This window comes from Schistocerca nitens, chromosome 2, assembly GCF_023898315.1.
Source record: "Schistocerca nitens isolate TAMUIC-IGC-003100 chromosome 2, iqSchNite1.1, whole genome shotgun sequence".
NCBI lineage: Eukaryota > Metazoa > Arthropoda > Insecta > Orthoptera > Acrididae > Schistocerca > Schistocerca nitens.
Genome location: NC_064615.1, coordinates 981,583,821 through 981,596,150, shown reverse-complemented (window position 1 = coordinate 981,596,150; position 12,330 = coordinate 981,583,821). Strand labels below are relative to the sequence as shown.

General features: G+C 45.8%; 1 pseudogene; it reads right to left on the bottom strand.

Annotated features, from left to right (window-relative positions):
- Positions 1-2,618: 2,618 nt before the first annotated feature.
- LOC126237773 (5S ribosomal RNA) lies at positions 2,619-2,736 on the bottom strand (annotated as a pseudogene).
- Between the last annotated feature and the right edge of the window lie 9,594 nt (positions 2,737-12,330).

Genomic DNA, 12,330 nt, shown 5'->3' with positions numbered 1-12,330 from the left:
CACCGTGAATTCATTGTCCCAGGAAGGGGAAACTTTATTGACACATTCCTGGGGTCAGATACATCACATGATCACACTGACAGAACCACAGGCACATAGACACAGGCAACAGAGCATGCACAATGTCGGCACTAGTACAGTGTATATCCACCTTTCGCAGCAATGCAGGCTGCTATTCTCCCATGGAGACGATCGTAGAGATGCTGGATGTAGTCCTGTGGAACGGCTTGCCATGCCATTTCCACCTGGCGCCTCAGTTGGACCAGCGTTCGTGCTGGACGTGCAGACCGCGTGAGACGACGCTTCATCCAGTCCCAAACATGCTCAATGGGGGACAGATCCGGAGATCTTGCTGGCCAGGGTAGTTGACTTACACCTTCTAGAGCACGTTGGGTGGCACGGGATACATGCGGACGTGCATTGTCCTGTTGGAAGAGCAAGTTCCCTTGCCGGTCTAGGAATGGTAGAACGATGGGTTCGATGACGGTTTGGATATACCGTGCACTATTCAGTGTCCCCTCGACGATCATCAGTGGTGTACGGCCAGTGTAGGAGATCGCTCCCCACACCATGATGCCGAGTGTTGGCCCTGTGTGCCTCGGTCGTATGCAGTCCTGATTGTGGCGCTCACCTGCACGGCGCCAAACACGCATACGACCATCATTGGCACCAAGGCAGAAGCGACTCTCATCGCTGAAGACGGCACGTCTCCATTCGTCCCTCCATTCACGCCTGTCGCGACACCACTGGAGGCGGGCTGCACGATGCTGGGGCGTGAGCGGAAGACGGCCTAACGGTCTGCGGGACCGTAGCCCAGCTTCATGGAGACGGTTGCGAATGGTCCTCGCCGATACCCCAGGAGCAACAGTGTCCCTCATTTGCTGGGAAGTGGCGGTGCGGTCCCCTACGGCACTGCGTAGGATCCTACGGTCTTGGCGTGCATCCGTGCGTCGCTGCGGTCCGGTCCCAGGTCGACGGGCACGTGCATCTTCCGCCGACCACTGGCGACAACATCGATGTACTGTGGAGACCTCACGCCCCACGTGTTGAGCAATTCGGCGGTACGTGCACCCGGCCTCCCGCATGCCCACTATACGCCCTCGCTCAAAGTCCGTCAACTGCACATACGGTTCACGTCCACGCTGTCGCGGCATGCTACCAGTGTTAAAGACTGCGATGGAGCTCCGTATGCCACGGCAAACTGGCTGACACTGACGGCGGCGGTGCACAAATGCTGCGCAGCTAGCGCCATTCGACGGCCAACACCGCGGTTTTTGGTGTGTCCGCTGTGCCGTGCGTGTGATCATTGCTTGTACAGCCCTCTCGCAGTGTCCGGAGCAAGTATGGTGGGTCTGACACACCGGTGTCAATGTGTTCTTTTTTCCATTTCCAGGAGTGTATCTATGAAAGACACTTCCGATCTTTTTTTGTTAAACCAATTCAACTGATACTCCCTTTTTTCTTCTTCGAGCCCTGCTACTATACGAGGTGTGTGAGAAAAGTAATGAGACCGACAACACTGCGACCGATCTGCCAGCGCTGTGTTGTTCTACCTGTGTAGACCGCTGTCTTCATCCCTTCCAGATTCTCTGTCCCAGTTTCAGCTCCGCACAGCCATCAAGTGAGTTTGAGAGCGCCTTCAGTGAAGCTGCGTTTTTGTTGTCTGTTACAGAAAAGAAACAGTGGAATTTAGAGCAACGTTACGCCATCAAGTTTTGAGTTAAAATTGGGAAATCTGCGAGTGTAACCATTGAAGAGTTACAACAGGCCTATAGAAACATTCCTTATCAAGAGCACAAGTTTTTCGCTGGTGCAGATCGTTTTTTGAAGGCGAGAACATGTTGAAGATGATCCTCACTCAGGGGGACCTTCAACTTCAGAAACGTGTGCGTGCTCTTGTGAGATTATTCCTTCAGGACAAAGTGTCAACCAAGTGTTTCATAAATATGTCCTTGAAAGGCTCAGGAAAAGGAAGAATCGAAAGAGACCGGACGTGGCACACAGGTGGATGCTGCATCATTACAACGCCCAGTGTCCCACAGCAATTTCTGTCACGGAATTTTTTACCTCAAAAGGCATTACTTTTCTTCCACAGCCTCCCTATTCACCTTGTCTGAGTCCTTGTGACATTTTTCTTTCCCTAAATTGAAAAATGCCCTACAAGGATGTCATTTTGGGACTCTGGAGAACATTCGAAAGACTGCGACTGATATGTTAAAGGCCCTACCAGTTAAAGCCCTTCAGCGCTGCAACCAAGACTGGGAACAATGAATCTGCCGGTGTATAGCTGCCGAAGGGAGCTGCTTATGAGCGGACAATATTGTTGTTTGAAAGAAATGAAAACTTTGGTTGATAAAATATCAGTCTCATTACTTTTCTCACACGCATCGTACCATTCCTGTAACTTGTACTTCATGTTAAATAATATAGCACTCCGTCTCCACATCGGTACCATCCGACCGCCGTGTCATCCTCAGCAGAGGATGCGGATAGGAGGGGCGTGTCTTCAGCACACTGCTCTCCCAGTCGTTCTGATGGTGTTCTTTGACCGGAGCCGCTACTATTAGGTCGAGTAGTTCCTCAACTGCCATCACAAGGCTGAGTGCAACCCCGAAAAATGGCAACAGCGCATGGCGGCCCGGACGGTTACCCATCCAAGTACCCGCCACGCCCGACAGCGCTTAACTTCGGTGATATGAAGGGAACCGGTGTTTCCACTACGGCATGGCCGTTGCCATGTTAAATAATAATGCTGTTTAAGTCATTTCCTCTTCACTTTGGTAGCATAGTAGGAAACTCTGCGTTCCTGTCCTAATAAAGTTTATTTTGTTTAATTCTTGGGCTGTAAATTAGTTGGAAGTAATCAGTTCGATTCAGATAGCGCAGAATGCACGCTGTCGTCTTCTCATTTCAATATCTGTAAGTCGAATCTGAAGTTCTGGTGTGATTATTATTACCCTACAAAACTAACTTTTTGCGTTAATGATTAAGAATAACACGGTTTCGCGTAATCAAGATCTCTGCTTTCCAACGACGATTGCTCGGCTTGCTGCTAAAATCATTTTATACCGTGCGAGAAGGCTCAGAACACCTATACCTTCTTGCCAATTTTACGAATACACGGTTTCTTTTCTAATTGGCGATGTGATGTATCCTTTCTCTCGACAACACTGTACTATCACGAATAAATTAAAAATAATTGTCCATGCGGACGAAAGAGGATACATTCGACAACTTCGGCTGCGTAGACGGGTACTTTGATTCGGCCAGTGGTTGTTGGGGGACACTGCGTTCTCGGAGAGCTTGCCAGATAATCCTTCGATACTGAATGTCAGCGACACGGAAGCAAGTTTCACGGAAGCTCGAAATTTAGTGCGGACGTCAATGCGAGATGCTTTTCATACTTTCCACAATGAAACATTGTCTCAAAATATCGTAGAAAACCCAAAGAGATTCTGGTCGTATGTAAAGAACACCAGTGGCAAAAAACAGTCAATACCGTCACTGCGCGATTGCGATGGAAATGTTACCGATGATGGTGCCACTAAAGCGGAGTTACTAAATACAGTCTTCCGTAAGTCCTTCACGAAAGAAGACGAAGTAAATATTCCAGAATCCGAAACCAGAACAGCTATTAGCATGATTGACATAAAAGTAGATATCTTAGGTGTTGCGAAACGACTCATATCAGTTAAGAAAGGTAAGTCTTCCGGTCCATATGGTATACCAGTCAGGTTCCTTTCAGAATATGCAGACACAATAGCGCCTTTCTTAGCTATCGTATACAACCGCTCACTTGACGAAAGGTCTGTTCCTAAAGATTGGAAAGTACCTCAGGTCACACCAATATTCAAGAAAGGAAATAGGAGTAACCCATTGAATTACAGACCCATATCACTGACCTCAATTTGCAGTAGGATTTTGGAGCATATACTTTACTCGAACATTACGATTCACCTTGAAGAAAATGACTTTATGATACATAACCAACACGGATTCCGAAAATATCGTTCTTGTACAACACAGCTAGCTCTTTATTCCCATGAAGTAATGAGTGCTGTCGACAAGGGATCTCAGATCGATTCCATATTCCTAGATTACCAGAAGGCTTTCGATACCGTTCCTCACAGTCGACTATTAATCAAATTGCGTGCATATGGAATATCGTCTCAGTTGTGAGACTGGATTCGTGATTTCCTCTCAGAGAGGTCACAGTTCGTGAAGCCGGGTGGTGTGGCCGAGCGGTTCTAGGCACTTCAGCCTGGAACCGCGCGACTGCTACGGTCGCAGGTTCGAATCCTGCCTCGGGCATGGATGTGTGTGATGTCCTTAGGTTAGTTAGGTTTAAATAGTTCTAAGTTCTAGGGGACTGATGACCTCAGCTGTTAAGTCCCATAGTGCCCAGAGCCATTTGAACCTTTTTTTTATATATAATCTGAGCAGTCCCCTTAGATTGTTTGCAGATGACGCTGTAATTTACCGTCTAGTAAAATCATCAGACGATCAATTCCAATTACAAAATGATCTAGAGAGAATTTCTGTATGGTGCGAAAAGTGGCAGTTGGCACTAAACGAAGAAAAGTGCGAGGTCATCCACATGGGTACTAAAAGAAATCGGATAAATGTTGGGTATACGATAAATCGCACAAATCTAAGGGCTGTCAATTCGACTAAATACTTAGGAATTACAATTACGAGCAACTTAAATTGGAAAGACCGCATAGATAATATTGAGGGAAGGCGAAACAAAGACTGCGCTTTGTTGGCCGAACACTTAGAAGATGCTACAAACCCACTAAGGAGGCAGCCTACATTACACTAGTCCGTCCTCTGCTGGAATATTGGTACGCGGTGTGGGATCCCTACCAGGTGGGATTGGCGGAGGACATCGAAAAAGTGCAAAGAAGGGCAGCTCGTTTCGTGTTATCGCGCAGTAGGGATGAGAGTGTCACTGATATGATAACGCGAGTTGGGGTGGCAGTCACTGAAACAAAGGCGGTTTTCTGTGCGGCGAGATCAATTTACGAAATTTCAATCACCAACTTTCTCTTTCGAATGCGAAAATATTTTGTTGACACCCACCTACGTAGGGAGAAATGATCATCATAATAAAATAAGAGAAATCAGAGCTCGAACGGAACGATTTAGGTGTTCCTTTTTCCCACCCGTCATTCGAGAATGGAATGGTAGAGAAGTAGTATTAAAATGGTTTGATGAACACTCTGCCAGACACTTAAGTGAGAGTTGCAGAGTAACCATATACAAGGTGTTACAAAAAGGTACGGCCAAACTTTCAGGAAGCATTCCTCCCACACAAAGAAAGAAAATATGTTATGTGGACATGTGTCCGGAAACGCTTACTTTCCATGTTAGAGCTCATTTTATTACTTCTCTTCAAATCACATTAATCATGGAATGGAAACACACAGCAACAGAACGTATCAGCGTGACTTCAAACACTTTGTTACAGGAAATGTTCAAAATGTCCTCCGCTAGCGAGGATACATGCATCCACCCTCCGTCGCACGTAATCCCTGATGCGCTGATGCAGCCCTGGAGAATGGCGTATTGTATCACAGCCGTCCACAATACGAGCACGAAGAGTCTCTACATTTGGTACCGGGATTGCCTAGACAAGAGCTTTCAAATGCCCCCATCAATGAAAGTCAAGAGGTTTGAGGTCAGGAGAGCGTGGAGGCCACGGAATTGGTCCGCCTCTACCAATCCCTCGGTCACCGAATCTGTTGTTGAGAAGCGTACGAACACTTCGACTGAAATGTGCTGGAGCTCCATCGTGCATGAACCACATGTTGTGTCGTACTTCTAAAGGCACATGTTCTAGCAGCACAGATAGAGTATCCCGTATGAAATCATGATAACGTGCTCCATTGAGCGTAGGTGGAAGAACATGGGACCCAATCAAGACATCACCAACAATGCCTGCCCAAACGTTCACAGAAAATCTGTGTTGATGACGTGATTGCGCAATTGCGTGCGGATTCTCGTCAGCCCACACATGTTGATTGTGAAAATATACAATTTGATCACGTTGGAATGAAGCCTCATCCGTAAAAAGAACATTTGCACTGAAATGAGGATTGACACATTGTTGGATGAACCATTCGCAGAAGTGTACCCGTGGAGGCCAATCAGCTGCTGATAGTGCCTGCACACGCTGTACATGGTACGGAAACAACTGGTTCTCCCGTAGCACTCTCCATACAGTGACGTGGTCAACGTTACCTTGTACAGCAGCTACTTCTCTGACGCTGACAATAGGGTTATCGTCAACTGCACGAAGAATTGTCTCGTCCATTGCAGGTGTCCTCGTCGTTCTAGGTCTTCCCCAGTCGCGAGTCATAGGCGGGAATGTTCCGTGCTCCCTAAGACGCCGATCAATTACTTCGAACGTCTTCCTGTCGGGACACCTTCGTTTTGGAAATCTGTCTCGATACAAACGTACCGCGCCACGGCTATTGTCCCGTGCTAATCCATACATTAAATGGTCATCTGCCAACTCCTCATTTGTAAACATTGCACTGACTGCAAAACCACGTTCGTGATGAACACTAACCTGTTGATGCTACGTGCTGATGTGCTTGATGCTAGTACTGTAGAGCAATGAGTCGCATGCCAACACAAGCACCGAAGTCAACATTACCTTCCTTCAATTGGGCCAACTGGCGGTGAATCGAGGAAGTACAGTACACACTGACGAAACTAAAATGAGCTCTAACATGGAAATTAAACGTTTCCGGACACATGTCCACATAACATCTTTTCTTTATTTGTGTGTGAGGCATGTTTCCTGAAAGTTTGGCCGTAACTTTTTGTAACACCCTGTAGATGTAGATGTAGAACAGCGACTGCTGTCGCTGTACAGGAGAAGCCCTCTGTTCCGGGAACGTCGGCTATCATGCGTACAATAGCGGCCGTGTGCTTCCCGGCCCTCGCTCAGATCATAGTCCGAGGCGCATTCCGCGGCCACACTTCCGCGAACAGCTACATTCGCCCGCCGGCCGCCAGGGGCGGGGAAGCGGTGTCGGACGTCTGTCCCACCGTGGGTCCCGGACAAGTCCCTGCAGCGGTTCCCAGGATTCCGCTCCTGCAGAGCAGCCAACGGGTAGCACTAAATTCACAAGATCTGAGGCATACGTGGCGTCATTTTGGCCTCACATGCTGTATCGAAGACGGAATGAGTTATCCCTAGACTTATAAATCGATTTTCCAATTTTTTTTTTATATTTTGTAACACCCTACCCGTCACTAATCTGGTTTTGGCGGGTGTTCACTCCAGCTAATTGACTAACAGATTAACAGAGAGTGCAAAACTGCCGCAATATCGGATAACGCAAAGAAAGTAATAAGGCCCTGTGACTCCTGATTGAACAGCGGTGGCAGTGTAGACATTAATTGATTCAGAATTGATCACTTTTAATTAAAAAGGGGTCACATTGATGTTATATTCAGCTATTGAACACCAGATGCAAATGTTGAACATAAAATTAATTAAGAAAGTGACTTGGGATTTCAACTACCTGATTGAAAACAGATGCAGTCGATTAGCACAAATTTATTTTAACTCATGACCTTCAATCATCACATTACATGACTCTCCTACCAGGCAGTGGTAATAAATTGCGTTTGCGTGAAGCGCGATAACACAAAAGTAATTCCTATCGACTGACCCAGGCGTAATGCGAAGAACAAGAAGAATAATACAATACACGGACCATGAAACCCTCGTGGATACTTTGCGGACGTGATCCAACAAATTAATCAGTGACCGGAGCGGGCGCAATATCACCGAATTCAGCGTGGCGGAGAGGCATCGTTGTGCGGACGTCGGCCAACCTTGTGGTGCTGCAAGGCTGTGCTCGTCTATTCACTCCTAGCTATCTTGCTCAGTACATAGCTGAACAAAAATGTCTGCACAAAATACCAATTTTTCCAGAATTCTGACTCCCAGGAGAGTACTTCAAATTCCTTGGTCCTATGTTCCCATCGGAGGTCGGCCTATTTCATTCTGTCACTCTTCACCTAATTAACTTCAGGCTATGCGGACCGTGAATTCAGCGTGAAGTTGCTATAGTCACGAACACGCATATTTTGTTCTCTGTTGACCGTAGCTTTGCGCGGCTTACTTGCATGTTTCACTGAAAACGGAACAACGGACATTTATCAACAGGCGTACAAGTTCTCCGTCTGCTTCCCAGTACACCAACATGGGGTCAACCACCCACTCACTATCACTCATCTTAAGGCAGCTGGAGGCTGCGCCCCTTACCGCTTTCTCAGAGCTTGAGCCGCCCTAAGCTGCCTATTGTCACTTCCCTTCGCTGCTCCCCAGTCGGCCACCGTCAACTCTGTATACTTCCCTGGGATTAACTAGCCTCCAGTAAATCGGTGCGTTTCCACAAAGTTTTCATGTCGTGTGAATTGCTTTAAAACCATCACCCGACATTAATTATTCCAATACATCCATACTATACCCTCTACAAGATGAATTGTGCCCTGTCAGTCATATTTGTTCAGCCCTACTGTTTGCTCAACGTGAGTTAGCTAATCTTTAATGACTTCATGTAAGGGGCATAGTTCTTGCCATCTTACATTTTTAAATTCATAAATGTTTATTAACATTTATCTATCCATCCCAAATGCAAGAATCTTGTTTATTTTAGAAAAAAATTTCGAATAATACGTTTTAAAGTTATAATACGTCATAACCACATCTCTGTCTTCACAAATTCCTATCTTCCATTCATAAATCGCTAATTTTAAGATTTTCGTTTCTTAATTACTTTTAAGTTCAGAAGTATTTAAAGCAGCATTATTATTAATCCTTATTAAAAATAAGAACCCCCGTCGAAGGTTCGTGTCCTCCCTCGGGCATGGGTGTGTGTGTTGTCCTTAGCGTAAGTTAGTTTAAGCTAGGTTAAGTAGTGTGTAGGCTTAGGGACCGATGACCTCAGCAGTTTGGTCCCGTAGGAATTCAAACACATTTTAAAAATAAGAAATAACGCATAAGTATTCTGTACATGTACAGTTTCTTATTGTGAAAGTACAATCTGTCCTAGTAACAGGGTGGGAGGTCATTTGAAGGGCTGATTTCAATAGTGGTACATGTCCATTTTTGTTTATTTTGAGATACAGAGTCCTAAAGTTAAGTGCTGAAAAACCTGCAGTTGAGATAAATGGCTCAAATGGCTCTGAGCACTGTGGGACTTAAGTTCTGAGGTCATCGGTCCCCTAGAACTTAGAACTACTTAAACCTGACTAACCTAAGGACATCACAAACATCCACGCCCGAGGCAGGATTCGAACCTGCGACCGTAGCGGTCGCGCGGTTGCAGACTGTAGCGCTTAGAATCGCTCGGCCACTCCGGCCGGCCTAGATTTTCGTAATTGCTCGGTTCATAGTACAGATAGTCGTTAGGTACACTGCGCTTTTACATCTCTGTGACGTCACTATGACGTGGCTTGTCGAGCCTGAGCGGAGTGACTATCATTTCAGAAGGTTTCCTCCAAACGTGACGTCATTTTGTAGTCACACGCAGTATTGACAGCCGAAGGAACTGTTGTCGAGCATCTTCAGTGTTTGATGCCGGCGTTTGTCACGCGGGTAACTGCCTACAAGACTTCGTTCACACGGTCCGCAGTTCGTGGTCTAGTGAGAGTACGGCTTTATCGGCCGAGAACTCGCGGACGTGCTGTGTCTTTCCGCCTGCAGTGCCGGCCCGCTCCTCTTGTTTACTTCCTTTAGCCGTGGTGCGACAAAATCTTGGCGAATCAATACCCAGAAGCAACATGGAGAATCGATTATAGAAACGACTTTGCTAGACTAAAAGCACTCGATGCTGAGCGCTTTTTAAAGGAAGAGTCCAAGATCCCGGCTGTCGACATCATCGTCATCCACTTTTCGATAGTAAGTGTCACAGCCTATGTGAAAATTACTAACGACGCAACGTGCGACAGGGTTCTTCGACACATGAAACAAGGACTACGCTTCTGCAACGTAGACGGAAATGTTGGCAACGTCGAGGTTGCTCTTTCCGGACTGGGACTGCAGACTATAAGCTAATTTGAACTACCCTTGCAGACCGTTGTGGCCGAGCGGTTCTAGGCGCTTCAGTCCGGAACCGCGCTGCTCCTACGGTCGCAGGTTCGAATCCTGGACAGGCAAGGATGTGTGTGGTGTTCTCAGGTTAATTAGGTTTAAGTAGTTCTATGCCTAGGGCACTGATGACCTCAGATGTTATGTCCCATAGTGCTCAGAGCCATTTGAATCATTTTAAGAGGTGGACAACGCCTTATTGTTACGTTTTGTTTTGTAGCATTTTCATTTGTACACATTTACTAATTATAATCATGTAATTACAAAAATAAATAAATAACTAAATGTGAACAAATTATAGACCCGTTGAACCTACCCCTTAGGAGAAATTTTGGGAATAGTTAGGGGCAACCCCTGAAGAATGGTTCAAATGGCTCTGAGCACTATGGGACTTAACTGCTGTGGTCATCAGTCCCCTAGAACTTAGAACTACTTAAACTTAACTAACCTAAGGACATCACACACATCCATGCCCGAGGCAGGATTCGAACCTGCGATCGTAGCGGTCGCGCGGTTCCAGACTGTATCGCCTAGAACCGCTCGGCCACTATGGCCGGCGAACGCCTGAAGAGGGATAGTTTATTTCTTTTTTATGGTAGAATTAAAGTGGCGCTGCTAAGAAGGGGTAGATTTGATTTTTGTTCCTTTTTTTTTAGATTAAACTTAGATGACAAGGTAAGTCCACGACAAAAAAGTGGCTAGAGGCTAGCGTTGAAGCTTCGGGATCACTGGGTCCTGAGTTCGTTCCCAGCCGGGTTGGGGATTTTCTCTGCCCGGGGACTTGGTATTTGTGTTGTCCTCATCATTTCATCATCATTCGCAAAAGTGGCGAAATTGGACAATCAAAACATTGGGCGTTTATACGGGCGCTGATAACCACGCAGTCGAGCGCCCCACAAACGAAATATCATCATCATCATCATTGTGCATATCGTAATTTTGATGTCACAGGAAGTATCGAAGATTTATAAAAACACGTCGTTCTTGGTACGATTTATTATTATTGTAATTTAACGCCACACAATGAGTTAATGGCGGTTACAGCTTTTATTACTTCCAAGTTACAGTACAGAGTCTAAACTTTTGAAACGTCATCATGATGTAACGGTTATGGAGCGTGGAACTGAAAAGTGCAAGATCGTTCGTTGCGGATTCATCAGAAACCTCCAATCTTTTTCCCTTTTTCTTAATAATTCCGTGACTTCCTTATTAATTTAACAGAAGTATACACCGTTATCAAGTATAGATTTAAGTGCAAGGTAGTCGTTTCTGAAAGTATTTGTATGGAGTGTAGCCATGTATGGAAGTGAAACATGGACGATAAATAGTTTAGACAAGAAGAGAATAGAAGCTTTCGAAATGTGGTGCTACAGAAGAATGCTGAAGATTAGATGGGTAGATCACATAACTAGCGAGGGGGTATTGAACAGAATTGGAGAGAAAAATTTGTGGCACAACTTGACTAGAAGAAGGAATATGTTGGTAGGGCATATTTGGAGGCATCAAGGGATCACCAATTTAGTATTGGAGGGCAGTGTGGAGGGTAAAAATCGTAGAGGGAGACCAAGAGATGAATACACTGAACAGATTCAAAAGGGTGTAGGTTGCAGTAGGTGCTGGGAGATGAAGAAGCTTGCACAGGATAGAGTAGCATGGAGAGCTGCATCAAACCAGTCTGTGGACTGAAGATGACAACAACAACAACAACAACAACATACACCGTCATATACACTGTTACCCACATATAACAGTGTTCTCTCAGGAGTGAGCTGTTTTTTTTTCAGTAATTCAAACTAAACATGGAACATGCAAATGCTATTAAATATTTAAAACACGATGGTCTTCTGGTAAAGCAAAGCTACCACTCAGGAAAAAAGCATGGAGAAGCTGACACATTTACAGAAGAATGAGAAGATAACCCAGTGTCAGCCATCTACGCAATATAAAAGAACATTTGCGAGGTGGTTCTTTTAGCACACTTCTTTGCCAAACAAGAACGTCTTCAAGTAAAGTACATTGCTACCCACCAATATGACAAAAAAATGGCTCTGAACACTATGGGACCCAACTTCTGAGGTCATTGGTCCCCTAGAACGTAGAACTAGTTAAACCTAACTAACCTAAGGACACCACACACTTTCATGCCCGAGGCAGGATTCGAACCTGCGACCGTAGCGGTCTCGCGGTTCCAGACTGCAGCGCCTAGAACCGCACGG